This window comes from Mus musculus, chromosome 19 (assembly GCF_000001635.26).
Source record: "Mus musculus strain C57BL/6J chromosome 19, GRCm38.p6 C57BL/6J".
Classification (NCBI taxonomy): Eukaryota; Metazoa; Chordata; class Mammalia; order Rodentia; family Muridae; genus Mus; species Mus musculus.
Window position 1 is genome coordinate 60671842 of NC_000085.6, and position 21870 is coordinate 60693711.

At 43.0% G+C, this 21870-nt stretch overlaps 2 long non-coding RNA genes across 2 annotated transcripts in view; one reads left to right on the forward strand and one right to left on the reverse strand.

Annotated features, from left to right (window-relative positions):
- The window catches only part of Gm34459, an 18965-nt gene extending 14332 nt beyond the window's left edge, over window positions 1–4633 (reverse strand). Inside the window, exon 1 of the long non-coding RNA XR_386855.3 lies at window positions 3493–4633. This is a non-coding gene — a long non-coding RNA (predicted gene, 34459). The remainder of the gene's footprint in view (window positions 1–3492) is intronic.
- The window catches only part of Gm34406, a 14709-nt gene extending 854 nt beyond the window's left edge, over window positions 1–13855 (forward strand). Inside the window, exons 2-3 of the long non-coding RNA XR_386854.3 lie at window positions 12771–12897; window positions 13688–13855. This is a non-coding gene — a long non-coding RNA (predicted gene, 34406). The remainder of the gene's footprint in view (window positions 1–12770; window positions 12898–13687) is intronic.
- Window positions 13856–21870: the final 8015 nt, after the last annotated feature.

Below are 21870 nucleotides of genomic sequence, written 5' to 3' on the forward strand. Positions count from 1 at the left end.
CTTGGGAATATACCCAAAAGATGCTCCACCATACCACAGGGGCACCTATTCCACTATGTTCATAGTGGCCTTATTTGTGATAGCCAGAAGCTGGAAACAACCTAGATGTCCCACAACAGAAGAATGGATACAGAAAATGTGGTTCATTTATACAATGGAATACTACTCAGCTTTTAAGAACAAGGACATCCTGAGTTTTGCAGGCAAATGGATGGAACTAGAAAATATTGCCCTGAGTGAGGTAACTCAGATGCAAAAGGACATGCATGGTATGTACTCACTAATAAGTGGATATTAGCCAAATAATAATATAGAATACACAAGATACAGTCCACAGAACTCAAAAAGCTCAATAAGCTGAAGTGTCCAAGTGAGGACGCCTCAGTCTCACTTGGAGAGAGAAGAAAGGAATCACAAGTAGAAAGGAAGGGAGGGACATGGGAGGGAAAGTGGATGGGCAGGGAAGGAGTGGGGGAAAGAGGGGAACCTGATCTGGTATTGGATGAGGGAAAAGGACTGAAGCCCTGAGGGCCTGCAGAAAAAAAATGTAAGCAGGCAAGCTCAGGAAACAGGAGGTTGAGAGGACCCTCCAGAATTCATCAGAGACCTGGGAGGTGAGACTCTCAGGATTCAAAGGGAGGGACCTTAGATGAAATGCTTGACAGTAGGGAAAGGGAACTTATAGAGCCCACCTCTAACAGGAAGACAGGACATCAAGTGAGGGGTTGCCATGCCACAGTCACACCTCTGACCCATAATTGTTCCTGTCTAAAAGAATTACAGGGATGGAAATGGAGAGGAGCCTGAGGAAAAGAAGGTCCAGTGACAGGCCCAAAGTAGGATCCAGCTCAAGGGGAGGTCCCAAGGCCTGACACTATTACTGAGGCTATGGAGCACTCACAAAAAGGGATCTATCATAACTGCCCTCCAAAAGACCCAACAAGCAACTCAAAGAGTCAGATGCAGATATTTGCACCCAACCAAAAGACAGAAGCAGATGACCTCTGTTGTTGAATTAGGGAAGGCTGAAAGAAGCTGAGGAGAAGGGTGACCCTGTAGGAGGACCAGCAGTCTTAATTAACCTGAACCCCTGAGATCTTTCAAACACTGGACCACCAAACAGACAGCATACACCAGCTGATGTGAAGCCCCCAACACACATTCACTAGAGGAATTACAGGTCTGTGATCATTCAGAAATGATGCACCTAACCCTCAAGAGAATTATGGAGGTCCCAGGGAGTTTAGAGGTCAGGAGGGGTGGGGGTGGGGGTGGGGGATGTGGAACAGTGGGAGGGTAGATGGGGTAGGGGGGCAGGGAATGGAATATGGAGTGTAAAAAATGAATTAAAAATAAAATAAAAAGAAGTCTGTGAAGATGAGAGGCATCCCTGACTGCCTGAGAGGACTCTTACCGTCACCCAGCACTGAGCTGTGTCCCCCAAGGGCATGCTCAGTTTCAACTAAACTACCAACTCAGCAACCCTAGCAACTTGAGGCTACAAAAGTTGAACAGAAATCAGTCCCCTACTCTCAGGAATCAAAGAGAACAGCCACTCTGTGTCAAGCAAAAGAAAAGATATAGGACCAGATTTTATTTTATTTTATTATTTTATGCATGTGGGTGTTTTACCTGCATGCATATCTTAGTACCACATACCTGGTATCTACAGAGGTCAGAAGAGGCTATCAGATCCCCTTGAACTGAAAGCTGAAGACAGTTGTAAGCCACCATGTGGATGCTGGGAGTAGAACCTGGGTCCTCTAGAAGAGCATACAGTGCTCTTAATCACAGAGCCATATCTTCAAGCCCAGGACCACTCTTGCTAAGCATTAGCAAGATGGAAAAAAATTGGAAAAAGCAAAGAAAGAAAGAGGATGGTGGGAAAAGGAGAAAGTGGGAAAGGAGGAACCCAGGGCCCAGGGTGCAGCTCTAGAGAAAGAAACTGCTCAACAGGCACAAGGCTATGGGTTCCCCACGGCTCTATAAAAGAAACAAAATAAATAAAAGACAAGCACACTTGGTAAGGAAATCCTGTAAGTCGTTTCTACCAGAAAACCTAATGAGAATATTCATTCAATAAGAAGAGGGGTGGAGAGAAAAGAAACACTTCCAAAACCATTTCCAACCCCACCCCACCCCCAGTAAAAGAGAACAAGCAAGGAACAAAATAGACATAGCTGAAATGAAATCCAGACACAGAAGAAAGCCTGGAGATGCTGGGCGTTGTGTCGCACGCCTTTAATCCCAGCACTTGGGAGGCAGAGGCAGGCGGATTTCTGAGTTCGAGGCCAGCATGGTCTACAGAGTGAGTTCCAGGACAGCCAGGGCTATACAGAGAAACCCTGTCTGGAAAAGCCAAAAAAAAAAAAAAAAAAAAAAAAAAGTGAAGCAGCAGCAAGAAAAATAAGGGGGGGGGGAGGACAGAGGGAGAGGAGGAGGAGGAAGAGGAAGAAAGAGAAAGAAAACAACAACAATGCTGGATGCAGCAATACACCATGAGGTTCCTTGGCCAGCTAGTCTAATAGAATGAGCTAGCTCCAGCTTCAGTGAGAGATCCTATTTCAAAAAGGGTAGAGAGGGCAATAGAAGAAGACACCTGTTATCAACATCTGACCCTCAAAGATGTTTATGCACATGCATTTGAATTTACATGAACACATACACAGACAAGGCAAAGCAGACACCTTGTTGACTTCATGAAGCTCAGTGTCACACTATCCTAAAGCCCATTGCCTCTGTGGACATCCACTTAGGCAATATTTTAAAGTCCCTTAAGTCAGCCAACATTATTGTTATTGTTATTAATTTTAGTTTGGGTTTGTTTTCGTTTTGGTTTTTTGTTTGTTTGTTTGTCTGTTTGTTTGTTTGTTTTTTGTTTTGGGGGTTGGTTTTTTGGGTTTTTTTTAAGATAGGATCTTTCTATGTAGCCCTTACTACACTTGAACTTACTATACAGCTCAAGTAGGCTGCAAACTTACATCCTTGTGCTTCAGATGATAGTGCTAGGATTATAGCTATACCTCCCCCATTCTCTGTTCAAATAGACTTACTTGTTAATTGCAGCTTTAAAAACAAAAATCCTAGTGGCTGCAGTCCCCTTCCCAGCACCTAGAGTATCCATTAACCTCCAAGGAAAAAAATGATTTCTGCCTCTCCATCCTAGGCTTGCCCAACCTTCCTCAAATGGCTGTCAGTATTGCACTTTGTTCAATTGAATCTCAAAAGGATCCTGCTTCACGGAAGTCTGTTCTATGGTGTTGTGAGTCAGCCTTGGGATGTGCTGGCCCAGCATGGGGGCCACTTGCAGAGGAGTCTGGTCCCCAGCCCCTCCTTCCCTTCCTCCTACACAAAGGGCAGCTTCACTTAGGAAGCTGAGTGCTCTCAATTGGTTTCTAACTGCAGCAGCAGGTACTAGCGCTGTTGCATGCTGCTTCTGGTTACTCACTTGGAATCAGATCAGCCAAGAAGCTGAAATTAGCTTCATCTTACCAGCATGAAATCGAAACACACAGCGTGCCCTGGGCTTAGGAGAGGCAGGCATCTGCGATTTTTCTCTTCTCTGTCAACACCAGTGCTTAGGGTGACACAGGAGTCTCTGTTGCACAGTAATCTGGAAGTCTGAGTATTGAACACTGTGGTGTCACCAACCTCCTGTAAAAGAAAAGCAGGCAGAGGGAGAAGGCTTCCAGGAGGACAAAGGGACAGCCAGCCACTAAAAGTAACCACATTCACTTCAGCTGGCAAGGGACATGGTGTTCATGACCCTGAGCCATGCATACCACCACCTTGACCACATTTTTTTATCCTCTGGGTTTTATTATATTTTGACATCCTGGGATTTGCCAATGCCAGAGAGCCTGTCCTTTTGAGGGAACAAATTCCTACAGATAGTTAAGGCTGTCCTACAAATACATGGGTCTTAGTTAGGGCTTCTATTGGTGTGATAAAACACCTTAGCTAAAGAAACATAGGGGCAAAAGGGCTTATTTCAGCTTATAGCTTGGAGTCCATCATCCAGGGATGTCAGAGAAGGAACTTAGAGCAGGAACCTGGAGGTTCTGATGCAGAGGCCTTGGAGGAGTGCTTATGACCTGCTCAGACTGTTTTCTCAGGCCATTCAGGACCACCTATCCAAGGGTGTCACCACCCACATCAATAAACCAATCCAAAAAAATCACCATAGGCCAATCCTATTAAGGCATTTTCTTAATTAATATTCCCTCTTCCCAGATATGTATAAGTTTGTGTTAACTCGACAGAAACCAACCAGCACAACATCCTTCACATACAAACCAACCAACCTGAAGCATATATATATATATAATCACCTCCTTAACAGCCCTCATGTACTCAAGGCAGAACTCCCCATGCCTGAGATCAGCCTAGAGCCAAGCACCCAGCAACTAGACACTACCTATCTAGCCTAGAGCCCCCATGATATGTAAACCTGCTCAGATTTGGTTTTCCCGCCTTGCCCATCTGTCCTCATAGATGTTCCCGTAAGGACTCAAGGCCACATTCTGCCCTTGCCTCCTTTGCCTTCTATCTAACCCAGGTGCTTCCTCCTGTAGCCTTGGGTGGTAGAGCATGTCTGTCCTCTTGGGAACTGCACTATGTTCTTCTCTTAAGGTTTCCTTTTTGTTTTTTGTTTTGGTTGGTTGGTTTATTTTTTTTTTGTTGTTGTTGTTGTTTTAGTTTTTTGGGTTTTTTTGTTTTTTGATTTTGTCATTTTGTTCTATCTGATTAAAACAAAATCCTAGATACACTTAAAGAAAAACCCAGCTAATTGTAAATGACTCTACGCTAAGTGCACTTGCATGCCCTGTCTTAAACAATGTCTACCACACTACAACACAAGAATCATTAACTCCATTCTGTATGTGAACAGGGCAGAGCTCAGAGGTCAGTTAACTTGCCAATGCCAGTTGGCATAGAGACTGATCATGAGTTAAGAGTCACCATAGGCTGGGCAATGGTGGTGCACGCCTTTAATCCCAGCACTTAGGAGGCAAAGGCAGGTGGATTTCTGAGTTTGAGGCCAGCCTGGTCTACAGAGTGAGTTTCAAGACAGCCAGGGCTACACAGAGAAACCCTGTCTCAAAAAAAAAAAAAAAGTCACCATAGTCTTCTTTTTAAATCTGTAAGAAATTTTTTGAAGATGGTATGTGGTAAGAGAATTGGGTCATGTTGATTAGACATTAAATATGTTTTATTTTAGAGAGGAAATATACTAGTGTAACTAAAACATGTTAAGTAAACATATTCAAAATTGATATTGGCAAAAATGGACAAAATAATTAGGAGCTTTCCAATGTGAGACATCAAAACCTTTCAGCTTCTATTGACTTTCTCAGTCTCAAGTAGAGGTGAACCCGGCCAGAATGTAACCAACAGGGGCAGAGTCCAGCTGAGGGCATGTCTCCATGGTATTCCCCCAGTGTACTAATGGCACATTGATGAAATCCGCAGGAAAAAAGTAAATAGGAACTGGAGGAGGAGCAACATGTGGTCTTCTCAGAGCTCCTCAAAGTCTAGTCTGTGGACCAGAGAGCCAGCATCACCTACAAGAATGTTAGAAACACAGAACCTCAGACTACTCCAAAGCTAGGGATTCAGAATCTGTGTGTGAATAAGATCCTTGGAGGATTCCTGCGTACAGTTTGAACAGTTGTAGTCTTCTTAGGTCCACCCTTGAAAATGGAGGGAAGTTGGGGAATGACTAGGGTGTGTGTAAAGGATGCAATCAAACACAGATGAATATGATCTCTCCATTGGAGATGGCACTCCAAGTGGGTGGCACTGAGACTATGGGCCTGGCACTTCTCAGGTACAGCAGAACTAATGAAGTTCCCATTGCATTGATTATTATTATATTATATATAATTAGCTTATAAGGGCATTATCAATTGGCCTGAATAATTCTTAGTCATGAAGAAATGCCCTGTGCACTGTGGGGTATTTAGTACTACCCCTGACCTCTACAGTGTATGCCAGAAGTATCTCCTCATATTCTTCTTAGTTATGAACACTAGTAGCATCTACACACATTGCCAAATATACAAAATCACTCCCTCCCTCCACTGAGAACCACTGAGTTAGACAAAGCCATTCATGACTTGATCCTGATTCATCTTTTCTACCTGTGATCATCAGTATGTGGGAGAAAACCCCCAAGTCCAGGATGGTGGAATTTGATTTTGTGGTCAGGAATGAATTTACTGCTGTAACAGTAGTTTAGCTTTCTGCTTCTATCATGGAGAAAAAAAAAAACTAGGAAACTGAAGACAGGTCTCCAGTATGTTACTGAGAAGCCAAAAAAACAGCCATTTTTCTGGCTTCTTTTCATCTATGTCCTTTTAGTGCCCTGCATACCTGGAGTCAGGAGTAAGAAGGTCCCTGGACCATATGTTCTAAAACACTGGCCTCAGGGCCAGTAGCACTATGGCTATTGCTTCTGAGTGAGTCCCCTTTCCCTCATGGGCCTCAGCTTTTAGTTCTGGGTTGGAAATAGTATTTCCCTTCCAATTTTTGCCCACTCAGTGAAGATCCTAGAAATGATGCGCGGATAAATTATGATTCACCAGCTTCACAATGCTGAATTCCCAACTGGGAAACAGATTTAGATGAGAGTCAGTTGATTGTCAGCTCACAGCCAAGCTGAGAAGCAAGTAAGTCCCCATAAAGCCCATGAAGCTCTAAAGGAGAATCTCACCATAATACAGGAAGTGGGCAGCTATTGTCCTCATCTGACACAGGGGAACACTGACCAGCACTGGTCCCAAACCCTTCTAGACTAGATATTTGAGCATAAGACTTTGTAAATGTTGCTTCTTTCTCAGAAGAGAAGTGCTGAATCTCACTAACCAAGCCATCCTCTAGTCTCAGGCTTGTTCCAATACTTACTAAAACCTAAATAAAATGAACCTCTTTCAAGGTATGTCTCAGCACAGGGTTTCACCCAAAGAAACCCAAAGTACAGTTACTTAAAACTTTGAAAAGAAACTGTTACACACCTCAAGAGGAAGCCACAAACAAGAAGCTTCCTGTGTTAGCTACTTTTCCCAACACTGGGACAGAGTACCTGACAGAAACAAGAGAGGAGGATTTTTATTTTGGCTCACAGTTTGAGTAGGAACAGTTCATCATGGTGGGAAAGACACAGTTCATCATGGTGGGAAAAACATGCAGTAAACCCAGCTCCTGGGGTGGGGGTGGGAGGCATAAGGCTGCTTGCCCTCACCTTGGGACAGAAAGCCTGAGCCAGAAGAGGAGATGGTCTAGAACCCTCAAGCCCCATTCCTATATCCCTATGTCTGCCAGCTAGACTCTGTCATAAAAGTTTCATGACCTCTCAAAATAGTATCATTCAACTCCCTTCATCCTCTGGCTACTTCTAGCTTCTTCCAGTGACTCATTGCCAAGCAAAATCTCAGCCAACTGCTGTGTCTGCTAGAAACAGATGTGGCTGCTTAAATCAGAAAAACCCAATTGTCAGAGCCTTTAACATGCAAGGTCATATCAAAGTTCTGGGGATTCTCTTTCTAGGGCGTCTCGTCTCAAAGGGGAAGGCCCCTTACCCTTAGGCCTTCCACACCCCTCAGCTGTGTGAAGCATGACCACTGCAGGTTTCCAAGTCTCAAAAAGGAGAAGCAAACAAGAAAGGCACACTCATACCATTTAGGATATTTCTCCCCAAGTTTTACTAGGATTTGGGAACAAGAGGATGAAGAGGCATTTTTTTGTTACATTTATCTGGTTGTTTATTTATATGTGTGCATACATATATGACATGGTACTCATGTGGAGGTCAGAGGACAACTTAGGGGGGATCAATTCTCTCCTTCCTTCCACATGTTAATACTGAGAATCAAACTCAGATATTTATGCTTGATGATTTGCCACCTGAGACACCTTGTCAGTCCCTGGAAAGACTTTTGATCCTGTGATAATAACAACAAAAATCTGGACAAAATAAAAATCATACACTTTTATAGGTCTTGAAAACAGTGACGGATGTAAGGAAGCCCTGGTAAGATGATTCTTTGTACTCTACATCAGAAGTGGATGCAACTTTTGAAAAATATAAGCAATACACTCTTACAGTGGGCAAATCAGACATGTAAGAATATGAATAGGCAATATGTACACAAAAGGGCTCCATGTCATTGGTCAACAGACAACTGGGAAATGCAATATATACCACCAAAATACCCACTAGAATGGCTAAAATTAAAAATACCCATAGTTGTAAACATTACTGAGGATATGAGGCACCTTCACCTTCCTGTGCTGCTGTAAGAGACTGTAAAATAAAACAACTTTGAGAGACTCCTTGGAAATTTCTTACCCCTTACCCACCAATCCAGCAATTCCATTTTTTAGAGAACTAAAAATACTCTACATGATTTATTCAACTTATCACAGTAGCCTTATTTCTAGTATTCCTAAACCAGAAACATCAATTGCCTGTCAACAGGAGAATAGATAAAATATAATATATCACTGCGAGGAAGCATCACTTGGCAATAAAAAGGAATAAACAGTAGTTTCAAGCAACAACATGAATGAATCTCACAATGTTGAATGAGAGGATCCCCACACACCAAAAGCTTACAGACATGCCATAAAATTCCACTCCTATCAATGTCAAGAACAAGCACTAGAAAGGCTGGGGTTTCTGGTTTAATAAGTTGAGAACAGCCTGGGCTGCATAGAAGACCCTATTTCAAAAGGGGGGCAGCAAAACTAACTAGTGCTTGTGGTTATTTCATGCTTAGGAAGACCTGGAGATTCGTTTGGTATAGGTCAGGGAGAAAGGATGTATTAGAAAGGGAGATATAAGGAACTTTCTTGGATGATTAAAAAATCCTTTGTCTTAAGTAGAGTGTGTTTGTCAAATTCCCTTGGGTCATGCAACTAAACTCTGTATGTAAATTATAGTGTTTGACCCTACATCTATGGGATTGAGCTGATTGGATCAAACATGTTCTGTAAAAGAGCTGGATGCAGAAATCCATGGTAGACCTCTTGCCTAGCATTTTCAAGTCCCTTGATTTAATCCCTAGTATTACACAAAAGTACCAAATATTTTTATCTCTTGAATATGCACAACAGTATTCTTGTTATTATTCCCCAAACAATGCAGCCCAACAGCCATTTCCACAACATCTTCATTGCACAGGGTAGCAAGTGTGAACATTCCAGAGATGAGTCCAAGTCTGCAGGGAGGATGTGGAGCATTTGTATGTGATTATGATGCCAATGTATTTCAGAGTCTTGAATTTCTATGAAATTTTACATCTGTGGGGGAATCCTGAAATTAATCTCATGATTAGTGAAGGCTGTCATACTTAGTTGCTTTTAATAATGAAAGGAAAGAGGACAAAGGAAGTTAGATCTATCACTTGTGCTTGGATCTTGTAACCAGAATTCAATCACATGGCTACAGTGACTATAAGAGAGACTGAAGAAACAGAGCTCATCCCAAGCAACTTAGTCCCTCTTTAAAATTTGGATGTATAGAAACAGCAAAGGTTTGATAAAGAGGGACAATTGAAACTGTTTGTTGTTGTCTTCTTTCTGAAGGAGTTGGGCTCAAGAAAGACTTTAAATACTTATTATCCAATAGCTCTTCTATATTCCCCTTACCAGTGCTACTTCCTATATAGCATTCAGGGTTGGCTTTTCCCTACTGCAATGAGGGAAGGTTTGTATTTCAGCAGTGGCTATAACCTTGAGAATCTGCCAAGAACATATAAATAGAAAGAGGCATCAGGAAAGGAAGGTAGCAGGGCTAGGAGAGAAAATGAAACAGCTCTCATAGTGAAAGTGAAAACAGAAACCTACACAGAACACTCAGATGTGTGGCACCTGCCAACCTCTAGTTGGAAGAAACCACAGCCCTTGTGTTCAGAGATCCACTTGGCTTCTCTTTGAGTGTGTGCAAGACTTCCTTGGGTCTAGCCTGCCATAACAGATGCAACAACCAGTGTTCGTTTAAAACCCTGGGTCCCTGTAAAGATGGCACTAGAGATGTCTGAGCTTCCTCTCATTAGATAATTTCACATCAGTCCTGCTTCCCAGGCTATAATCTCCCTGCAGAGAATCTTATTCCCTTGGCACAAAGAGGCTTGAGTATTGAAGGCCAGCTTGTGATTTTCATTTTCCATAAAAGCTGAGCATAAATTTCATGGCTGTCACTAATCCCATACCTTGCATTTATTTCTCCTTCTTCATCACAATCAGTCAGACAACAAACATTTATGGAGTTACTGCTTTGCTTGGCTCTGGGCTCAAATCTGGGAAAGCAGAAAAAGCTGGGAACACAGCTTGGGCTAGTACACACACACACACACACACACACACACACACACACACACACACTCACACACACACACACACACACACACACACACTACCCACCCCCAATTCCATCACTCCCATGCCTTCCACCTTCTGCTTTCATTATCTCGGCACTGATGTCAGACAGTACCACACCCAAGAACCCCAAGATTTGAAGCTTTAGGGATGACACCTCCCCAGCTTATCCCTCTCCAAATCTCCCACACTAGCCCTGCTGCCAGCTTGCTCTCCCTCTATCCAGACACAACCTCTTTCCCAATATAGACAGATGAGAGATGAGCAAGGCCTGCTTGATGAAATTGGTCCATGGGCTGCCTCCAAGATCTGGCTGCAAGGAGAATGGACTGGAAATTGCACAGTCATTATCTTGGCTGACAGCCCCCTCCCCATCTTTTCTCTATAATGAATTGCATGGAGAGCTCAGCTGTCATGAAAGCTTTTGAATTCTAGCCCTCCCGTCCTCCCGGACATCCTTAGAGGTTATCTCAGCAAGGCAGGTGGAAGAGGAAAGAGAAAAGCTTAACCCTATAAGAATAATTATGATGTATTATTAGCAATTGATGGCAATCCAGTTCAGAATTTTCAATATAGATGCTACTGCCTGCAATTTTTCTCTGTCATATTACACACACACAAAGCCTACATTTAATGACTTCAAAGTTCAGAACAGTTTTCAAAACTAAATTTAGTTCCTTAGAATCATCATCTTATAAAGGGATTTAAATGAAACAGAGATACAGTTTGAATACTGAAGATACTTTGCAGAGTAGGAGGAAATGTTATGATTAGTATGTTTTCATGAAAAGACCACTGGTTTGCATTGATGTTGAGTTATATGGTCATACTAAGGGTACTACACAGAAATCAGAGGGGCCCTCAAAATGGCAGAACATCTTCCCATTAGAATCTAACCACTAGCTTGCAGGCAGGAAGTTCATCTTATTAGTGTCTTTGTCTTCAGTCCTTGGCACCATGCTGGGCACAAACAGAGGTTTGATAAATGGTATCTGTTTGGAAAGAGTGGATGCACGGATCATTGGAAGGATTGATGGGAGTATATACACAGACTTGTAATGACTTATTTTAAAGTGTTAAGAACCAATTCTGTTACAAAGAGGCTGGAAAGCTTGGGATTCAAGTTCAAAATAGTGATGAGTGTTTGCCTGTACTATGTTTTGTATGGTTAAAAACTACCAATACCTGCATATGTAATTTTTTGGCATTTGTGCAACTGTGTGTGTGTGTGTGTGTGTGTGTGTGTGTGTGTGTGTGTGCGCGTGTGTGTGTGTGTGTGTGTGTGCATGTGTGTGCCTGTGCGTGTGCCTGTGCCTGTGTCTGTGTGTGTGTGTGTCTGTGTGTGTGTGATGCCTATGAAGGCCAGAGAAAAAACCTTATGTTATCGCCAGAAATGCTTTCCAACTCCTTTGAGACAAAGTCTCTCATTAGGACCTAGGACTCACTGATGAGGCTAACCTGACTGGCCAGCAAATGCCCAGGGATCCTCCTGTCTCCACCTCCCCAGTGCTCGAGCATGGACGTCACTACACTTGGATTTTATACAGATACAAGGAAATCAAAACTTGAGTCCTCATGCTTGGGTCACATACGCTTACTGACTGAGCTACCTCCCCAGTCCCTAAAGAGATCACATCTAATTCTTTCTCTGGAGAATGGGAATAATTTCTTTCCAAATAAAAAAGAGGTGGGAATTTTCTGGACTGTTCTATACATATAGATGTACAAGGCTATGTAGAACTCATGGAGATGACAGAGTACACAGATTTGTCCTTTTGAAAGCAGTATGTATATATTTATCCAAATCCAGAGAAGTGTTTCCAGTCTCTGCTAGATGATGCTACTCTCTGGAATGGATGCTGGAGCAGCAACTCCAGAAAAGCCAATCACTTCCTTGTGAAGGTGTCCCTTACTTAATTTCAAAGCTGGAAATGCCCTTTATCACCTACAAGATTGACTACATTGGTGAACCAGCTTAGAGAAGTTTGGAACCCATTACACAATTCACCATAGAGCAGTGGTTTTCAGCCTGTGGATTGTAACCCCTTTGAGGGTTAAATGACCCTTTCATGGGGGTTGCATGTCAGATCAGATATTTACATTGCAATTCATAACAGTAGCAAAATTATAGTTATGAAGTAGCAACAAAAATAACTTTATGGTTGAAGTCCCCACAACATGAGGACCATAGTAAAGGCTCACAGCATTAAGAAGGTTGAGAATCACTGCCGTAAGATTGAAATTTAAAAAAGGCAATGTTGGCACAGGGTCTACCTGCCACATGAGGGCCCAGGGGAACCTGCAGAAATGAGAAGTTGCAAAAGGGAAGTTCAAGGAACTTCTAAAAATGTTCATGCTAATGTCATTTTTGTCCTGTCTTGTTTTTACAGGTTTGAGGTGGCCAGTCTACCACTTGTCTTCTTGCAGAGTAATGAACACATGTGGGAAACCTTGTCTTTACTCAAAAAGGGAACGTGTCATCAGCACAAGGTTTAACATGCTGAAGTTGATAGTGAGGTAAGACTCTCTGAAACATACAAACAAACAAACAAAAAACACCGGGCGTGGTGGCTCATGCTTTTGATCCCAGCACTCGGGAAGCAGAGGCAGGCAAATTTCTGAGCTCAAGAGTTCAAGGCCAGCCTAGTCTACAAAGTGAGTTCCAGGACAGCCAGAGCTATACAGAGAAACCCTGTCTTGAAAAACCAAAAAAAAAAAAAAAAAAAAGACTCTCTGAAACAAATGAAGAAAACATTGGTGAGACCAACTGCCTTGTGGGAAACCCTGAACCTCTTCCAGCCTCACAAGTGGTAGAATGATTGACATGATATAAAGGGTTATAAAGTCTTTGTGTGTATGGGGAGTGATATATTCACCTACATATGCAAATAAACATAGCCATGCATACAGAGGAGGAAGGAAAGAGCCCAACTTTATCACTCTTTCTTCAGAGTCTCTCATTGAACCTGGATCTAGGCTGGTAGAACGGCAAGCCTCAGTGATCCTAGACTTCTATCTACACACACACACACACACACACACACCTTTGTTATGTGCTAGGGTTACAGGCATGCATGCACCATTGTTGCCATGTTTAAAGATCATCTGTTTCATTGACACAAACTGCTAAGGAGCCCTCCCAAGAACCCCTCCAGTTCTATCTAGTTTCCCTCCATAACAAGGGACCAGTTCTCCACGTAAAGTGAGCCTTGTTTCTCTTCTCAGGGAGCAAAGGTTCTCCCTGCAGTGAGCCAACAGTAACACTCCTATAACATCCACCTGGTAGTCTATGTCTCTCTTTCTCTAGTTCCCACTGGACGTCAAACAACCACCCTCCTCTGTCCATTCACAACAGTGGTTCCTCACTTGAGCAAAATTCACGAAACAGTGCAGAATATTTTAGGAAAAAATTCCATGACCCTTCCAAATCTGAGAGAGTTGTGTTAACTCATTCCAGACTTCAAGTAATCAGGTGAGTCCTCCTTATCCTTCTACCAAAAGGTATGTCCGTTATGTCATTGCTATGTGCACTTATTTGTCATAAAGTTCAAGACTGGAGTTCAGTGTAAAGATAAAAGCCAAACCGAAGCTCCCCAGGAGACAAGGAGCTCTGCTTTCATAAACCTGGAGGAGGGAATATTGCCTTTCAGCAAACAGTGCTTCTAATTTGATCCCACAAAGATTTCTGCAAAAAGGAAGCCAGTGAGGTGTCAGGAGGATGCCGAGTGTGTGAGAATCTATACAGAATTTTTATCATGGCCACATTCTTCAGGATCTCAGCCATCAATTATTTGTGACAGGCAGTCAATTGTGTATCTTTCAAGAACTTCCCGTTATGTATCTGTCCTGGATTGTGGTGGGCAAAATTGTCTATTTTCTCCTCCCCTTTAAACCTTCCCATCACTTATTGCCCAACATCCCCATGGAATGTCATGAAATGATAGGTTTTCTAAGGCTGTGAGAGAAATTACTCTGTGTCCTTCACTTGCTATTCACAAAAAGGCACCAGAGCTAGCACTGCTACAGGAAAGCAACCTGCATGTGTTGAAGCAGATGTTCCTTTGCAGTCCTCAGGGATTGAAAACATCTGGAGGCAACAACCCCACCCCACTTATGTTCAGAAAAGAGGAAAGTCTCTTCTGTGGAAATAATTTTTCCTTAAAGCAGTAGCCTGAAATAATTGCATATTTGTTGAGGACTGACAGCAGAGACTGTCATGCATGCATTTTGTTATCTTTTGACAGTGGCAAATAAGTAGGTAGAGAAATGTACTCCCTTTGGGGGCTTTTAACAGAAAAAAAAATACAGTTGGAAATTGCACCAAAGAGCATGGCAATATTTCCATACTTTTCTGCACTTACTGGGATAAAATGGGCATTAAAGGTAAAAGGTCTGTTATAAAAACAGTGGTTTTATTTCCAGGTCTCTCCTTTGCCAAAGCCTCAATACCCAGACCCTAAAAGTAGAAGAATACCAAACCTGAATTTCTATCATATGCCTTGTAAACAACTGGATTTATTTTTAACAGGGTCTCACTGAATTTTGGCACTCCATAGCATGTAATTAGCCATTAAACAACTTAGGAAGGACTAACCCCCATCTGTCAGGCCAGTTCCCAGTGAATGATTTCAGGGTGTTCTTTGAGAGCCATATTGTGGTAACTTGATTGCAGGGTGAAATCCAGGGCTCTTAGGAAGGGAGGGAGGCTAAAGAGCTCCCAACCTGGGCTGATGATGTGATATTAATTAGAAAACTTTAACCTACAGCCTCCGACAACGTACAAAGCATTTATAGCCAGTGCAAATCCAATTCCTATAAACCCCCTTTAGTCTTTCTCTCAAGTCTTCAGTGCCTCCAAATGGGAGGTACCAATATCTCCCCTTTCTGTAATATAAATAGACAGGTCTGAGAGTTGTTAGTCAATAAACATATTAATTCCTATCGTATGCCCAGAGGACTGATGCTGGGTGACAAGGTCAATTGTTGGGGTAACAATCTATGTTTGAAGCATTTGTTACATATACGCATAACTCCATCTCCCTGTGATGGTTACTCTTCATCGTCAACTTTATGGGATTTAGAGCCATCATGGCAATGCAATCTCTGGTTTTTCCTGTGAGTGTGTTTCCTGAAAGGTTTGACAGAGTTGGGAAGCTCCACGCTAAGCGTAGGTGGCACCGTTCTCTGGGCTGGGGTCCCAGAAAGAAGAAAATTAGTTGAGGACCAGAATTCATCTCTCTGCTTCCTGACTGCAGATGCAATGTGACCAGCTTTCTCACACACCTGCCACTATAAACCTTTACTTACTTACTTACTCCTTCCCTCTCCCTTCCTCCATCTCTGCCTCCCTCCTTCCTTCTTTGCTTCCATTGCTTTTTGTTGGGTATTTTGCCAAGTAATGAGAAGAGTAACTGATCTACTTTCTTTCCATGAACGTAGTCAGCACTAAGTGGCTCACAGCCCCAATAAAGCCTGCATATCCAGGCTACTTGCAAAAGTCTTCCTGTCTGGCTATTATGTCTGCATCAGCTCTTTGAATAAACACTGGTGATTTTAAGTTCAGAGAACACTAGCATCAGACAGGTATGTGCTGCCTCTCTGAGAATGGGAGAAAAAGGAAACTCCCTGGATTCTAGATGGAGGCCCACATCACCCTGACAATGGAGGATCTCTGGGGAAGCCACTGAGAAGACCTCCTATATGGGTCCAGGGCTGACTGAAGCTCTGGGATGCTCAGGGACAAGCACAGGAACCTACAAAAGCTACATAGGCCTGATCAGCCCAAGACTCCTGGGATATGCACTTGGTACAAGCCAGAAGGAACATCAGTCAGCACAGCAGTTCTTAGCAGCCCACAGGATTGAGCAACAGAGTCAGCATAGCTCTAGAGAGGGATCAGGCACTTGTCCACCGCTAGGCTCATAAGCAGCACTCATGCCTCAGTTGTTGATCCTGACTGATGGCTTAGAGATGTTCACCTTCTGCTGATATTTCTGCTACCATCTGCACCAAGGGGTCAAAGCTGAAACAATTATGTTCATATCTGGGGTCTCTTCTGGCCCCTAATTAGCATGGCTTAGAAGAACAGATCACAAGACAGACAGAACCAAGATAAAACAGAACCATCCTTAGATCCCACCACCCCTCACTCCCCTCCCCTTGTATGAAGGTAACTTCTCAGACAGGGTTTTCACTCTCTATGTGTTGTTTATTAGTTTGGTTTTAAGGGCAAGGTTTCATTATGTAGCCCCGGCTAGCCTAGAACTCATTCTGTGAACCAAGTTGGCCTTCAACTTGCATGATTCCTCTGTTTACCAAGTACCCCTTTCAACCTGGTCCCTCTCTAAGTGCTTTAACAACTGGAGTTTGAATCATGACAGATAATCCAAATGTGTACTTCCCAGTCCCTGCCCACTCAATACTAATCTAGTGCCAGAATGCCTTGCAATACAAAACCTAGACATATAAGAGACAAGTTATCTTGTCTTAGTCAGGGTTGCTATTGCTAACCTAACTAATTTGGTCATTAAATATCATAACCAAAAGCAAGATGTAGAGGAAAGAGTTTTCTTGGCTTATACTTCCATATCATTGTTCATCATCCAAGGAAGCCAGGGCAGCAAACTCAAACAGAGCCCAAACCTGTAGGCAGAAGCTGATGCAGAGGCTACAGAGGAGTGCTGTTTGCTGGCTAGTTCCCGATGGCTTGTTCAGCCTGCTTTCTTATAGAACCCAGGACCACCAGCCCAGGGATGGCACCACCCAAAATGGGCTGGACCTTCCCACATCAATCACTAATTAAGAAAATGCCCTACAGAAAAATAGTCACTTGAGCCTTGAATCTTCTACCCTAAGTCCTTCATATCCTGCCTCATCTTTTTCCTATGCTCCCCAACTTTCCCCAAACCCAAATCTTAGAATTAGACTTTTTAACCATAAACCAAAAAATGATGAAGCCCTGTGGAATATTTCAAGCCTCCACCACCAAAGAATTGTTACAGAAGATAAGCCATGGGGAAGGGTTACACCCCCTCATCAACCCCCCTCAAACTACTGATAACCCCAGTCACAGTCAAGCCAACTAAAGCCAATGTATCCTGAAAGTAGTGATCTTTTCAGTGCTGAGGATCAAGCTAAGTCTCTCTGTGTCTCTGTCTCTCTTTGTCTCTCTGTGTCTCTCTTTGTCTCTCTGTGTCTCTCTCTGTGTCTCTCTGTGTGTCTCTCTCTGTCTCTCTGTCTCTCTCTGTCTCTGTCTGTCTGTCTGTCTGTCTGTCTGTCTGTCTGTCTGTCTCTCTCTCTCTCTCTTTCCCTCTCTCCAGTGCTGAGGTTACAGATATACACCATCATTCAGAACTTGGGAGACTTGTTGATGACAACCCAGCGTCAAGATCATCCCTAGTTTCTCCTCAGGCTCAGTTTCACACCAACTCAGATACATTTATTACCAGACAGGTTTAAGCCTCAAAAGAAGTTGACTAGGACCATCCAAAGTCCTCAGGCCATTCCAGGGACCAATTAAATGGTTTTTTTTATGACATTTTATTTTAGTGGGTTGTGTGTGCATGGGCACACACATGCCATGATATATATGGGAAGGTCAGAAGACTATTTGTAGTAGTCAGTTCTCTTCTACCATGTAAATCCCAGGGGTCAAATTCAGGTCCTCCAACATAGGGTTTAATTACCAACCAAAACTGGCTGAGCCTCTTCTTACTCTCCAACATCCTTCTCAGAGTGGTCTAAAGGTGGCCAGAGTAAATCAACAATCACAAGGCTGTCTGACAAGCTGCCTACCTTGACTTCACAGTGCAAATACAATCACATAGAGGCTCCACTGGGTTGACAGAGTTTCTTCTCCACCCAAAATCAAGACCAGTTTCCTTTCAAGTACCAGGGTCCCTTGGTACAGAAGCTAAGAAACATACAAGAAAGCTGTCTTAGTTAGGTTTTTACTGCTGGGAACAGTCACCATGACCAAGGCAAGTCTTATAAAAACAACATTTAATTGAGGCTGGCTTACAGGTTCAGAGGTTCAGTCCCTTATCATCAAGGTAGGAGCATGGCAGTAGCCAGGCAGGCATGGCACAGGCAGAGCTGAGAGTTCTACATCTTCATCCAAAGGCTGCTAGTAGAAGACTGACTTCTAGGCAACTAGGGTGAGGGTCTTAAGCTCACATCACAGTGACACACCTATTCCAACAAGGCCACACCTCCAAATGGTGCCACTCCCTGGCCCAAGAATATACAAACCATCACAAAACCATGAGCCACTGGGCATGCCCCATTTCTTTGGCTGCTGAGATGAGAAAGCAGATCCTCAAGGCCCCCAGCTCCCTATGTACCCTTGCCTGAGCCAGCAAAAAAAAAAAATCTGATTGTTGAAAACAGAAAAGAAAAGAAAGAAGGAAAATGCCTGGTAGTGGGTCTTATGGAGGCATTTTCTTAGTTGAGGTTCCCTTCTTTTGGATAACTCTAGCTTGTGTCAAATTGACTTAAAAATATCCTGTCCAGCTCCTAGAATAGAATAGAATAGAATAGAATAGAATAGAATAGAATAGAATAGAATAGAATAGAATAGAATAGAGTAGAGTAGAGTAGAGTAGAGTAGAATAGAATAGAATAGAATAGAAATATTCTCTCACCGTGAGAGAATAAAAGTTAATGTCTCAGTAAGCCATTAAGTTATAAAACAATTAAAGAACACAGGGTCAAGTATCTGTAAGCACACTCAAGAGCTAATTGGGCTGGATATGCAGGACTGACTGAGCTGAACAGCCATGGGTAGATGGGGAGATCTAGCAGCTTGAGAATGGACTCCATCATCATTTCCAACTTCTATGATCAGGGCTTTGAATTATTGTGTACTCTTTGCAAAAAGACAGGAGAGAGCAAATAGCTCTTAACTTTTCAAATGCAATTTGTCAAAACATTTCAAAGACCTTCTAACCTTTAGTTCAGCAAGCTTACTTCATGGGATATATCCATAGGAATGGATTTTAAAACACAACAAAAAGGAAAATAATAGATTGTAGTACCTACTTTGTCGTGGGCTATGAAAAGTGACTTACATGTCTTGTATAATTTTCAAAAAGTTAGAAGACAAATACTGCTACCGTTTCACAGGTGGCAAATATAAAGCACAAAGATTTTAAACATCTTTTTATACAAACGAGAGGCAGGATCCAAACTATTGCCCATGGCCTTAGTCACCACCTAAAGCTGCTGCCTACAAAACTCCACAAAATATGACCTACAATGTGAAACACAGGAGACATGCCCTCTGCCCAGCAGCAGAGATGTAAGGGTGTGAAATACATATAAATGCATAAGTGGTATATAAATGTGAGAATAAACTATGCCAGATGGGAGACTTTTATATAGGCTTGACACTGATGCAGATAAAGACTATATGATATATGTGGAAAAAGACATGAGGCAAAGGTAGTCTACAATGACTCCAGATGATCTGTAAAAATCATCAAGTTTACACTATTTTTTTAATTACACAAATCTGTTTTTATAAATTTCAAATTATAAAAGTACTAGGGCCTTGAGAGAAGGTGAGGTGTAAGCAGGAGGAGCCAGACAGAAGTCAGGCCATTCACAGAAGTGGGGAACTTACAGTGAGTGACCAAAAGGAAATCAGTGCTGGAGCTGGAGCCACGAGAGCTGAGGGCAAAGGCCCAGAAAACTCAAGGAGGCAGCTCTGACTACAGACAAAACATGGAAGAAAGGATCCCAGAACCACTTAGGTGTGAGACTCAGTGGGGCTTTCTGGAAAGTGCCACATAAGACTGGGGTTCATGGTGAACACAGAAACAGAACAGGAGAGGAGAAACAGGCTCCCTGAACAGAACCTGTCTTCTTAGAAGCTGTGTGTGACTATACATACACACAGGTACATGTGTAGTCAGTGCACACATGACTATGCACATGTTTTTGTGTGCATGCACAACGAGAGAACAGTGCCTGAGACTATGAGCTGACACTGCTGAAGCAACATGGGTATGGTGTCACGTAGCAAAGGCTAATGGACATCCTATGCTTGACTTAAAGAGCACCAGCAATCCCCAAGACATTTAGAGAAGATACAAGGGCCATTGCATATGACCTCATTCAGTCATTGGGGTGTAATCAGTGGCAGGTCATTGTGGTTACCTGGTAATTTCAGAGACAAACCTTCATGTCACCACCAGGACTACCTGTCCTCCCACAGCTTTTGCAGAGCAATTGGGGGTTAAGTCATATGCCATCCCACTCTTTCCAGGGACCACAAAGAATGTTAAACCATCAATGTCCTCTAGGGTCCAGTCCTCTCCCCCACAGTGTTCCTGCCATAGCAACAGCAGTGGTAGCATTTGAAACTTAATGGCCCAAGATGAGCAACATGTCTCTGGTAGACCTGGAGTATCACTTGCACTTGGGCCATTGTGGTCCAGACTTAGCCTTGTCCCTGTGGAGTGGCCTCCATTCCCTGGGCATCTACTTCAGAACATAAGGATCCAATTCATTTCCTTCTCATCCCTGTCCTGGATACCCAGGCTGCTTCCCACTATGGTCTCTGGCCTTAAAGAGGCTTGGAAAGAATAGAGAATTCTCTACCTGACCTAGATCCATATATATAGAATAGCACAACAGACCTGTGTACTCTAGGTCCCCAGCCTTCATTTTCAAGATGTTGGAGTAAGTAGAAACTTGGAAGACTACACAGCCTAAGGGAAAAGAAAGGCCCAGAGAAGATAATGGACTTGACTCACAATAGACAGACAAGCAGAAGACAGGAACCTGGGTTTCCTGACACCCAAGCCAGCAACCAAAGTGCATTAATCACTGCAGAACCTCTTTTAATATACCCAAAGTACAGGAAAGATGACTTTCTCAAGTTCCCAAAATGACTACTAAACACAGGAGTGTAGACTCCTGGTTTGAAGACCCAGTTATACATATTGCTTCCAACTATGTTGAATTATTTAGCAAGCCCTACTGAGCAGCCATTGTGTGTCAGGCCCTGCGCTGAGTCCTAAGGATATAAAAATGAAGTTTACATAGTCCTAACACTGAGGCACTCAGGGTCTAATATTTCTTTCTAGATTGTGCCCCCCATTGTTCCCATTAGTTCAGTCCACCAACCACTAAGAGTCCACTAAGTGCCAGGAACTGAGATTCCCAAGAGCTCTGTGCCCAAGGGATCATGAGACAGCAAAGAGACTATGTCTGGTTTTCCCCCTGGGATGCCTTTATGCCTTTTCTCACCACTTCCCAGCCTCAGTTTTTCTATCTTGAACACTAGCCCTTGATGGTTGTATAAAGCCACACTGGGTGTTGCTCAAAGACTCTTCACAGCCTGTTTCTGCCATTTTCTTCCCTCTCCTGGCCAAGCACCTGAGATTAGATGAGTGGTCACCAGCCAGGAATATAGTTATAAAGTGAGAAGGAAGCAGCTGACAAAATGGAGTCTTCTAACTAACAGAGGGAGAAACCCTCTCTCCC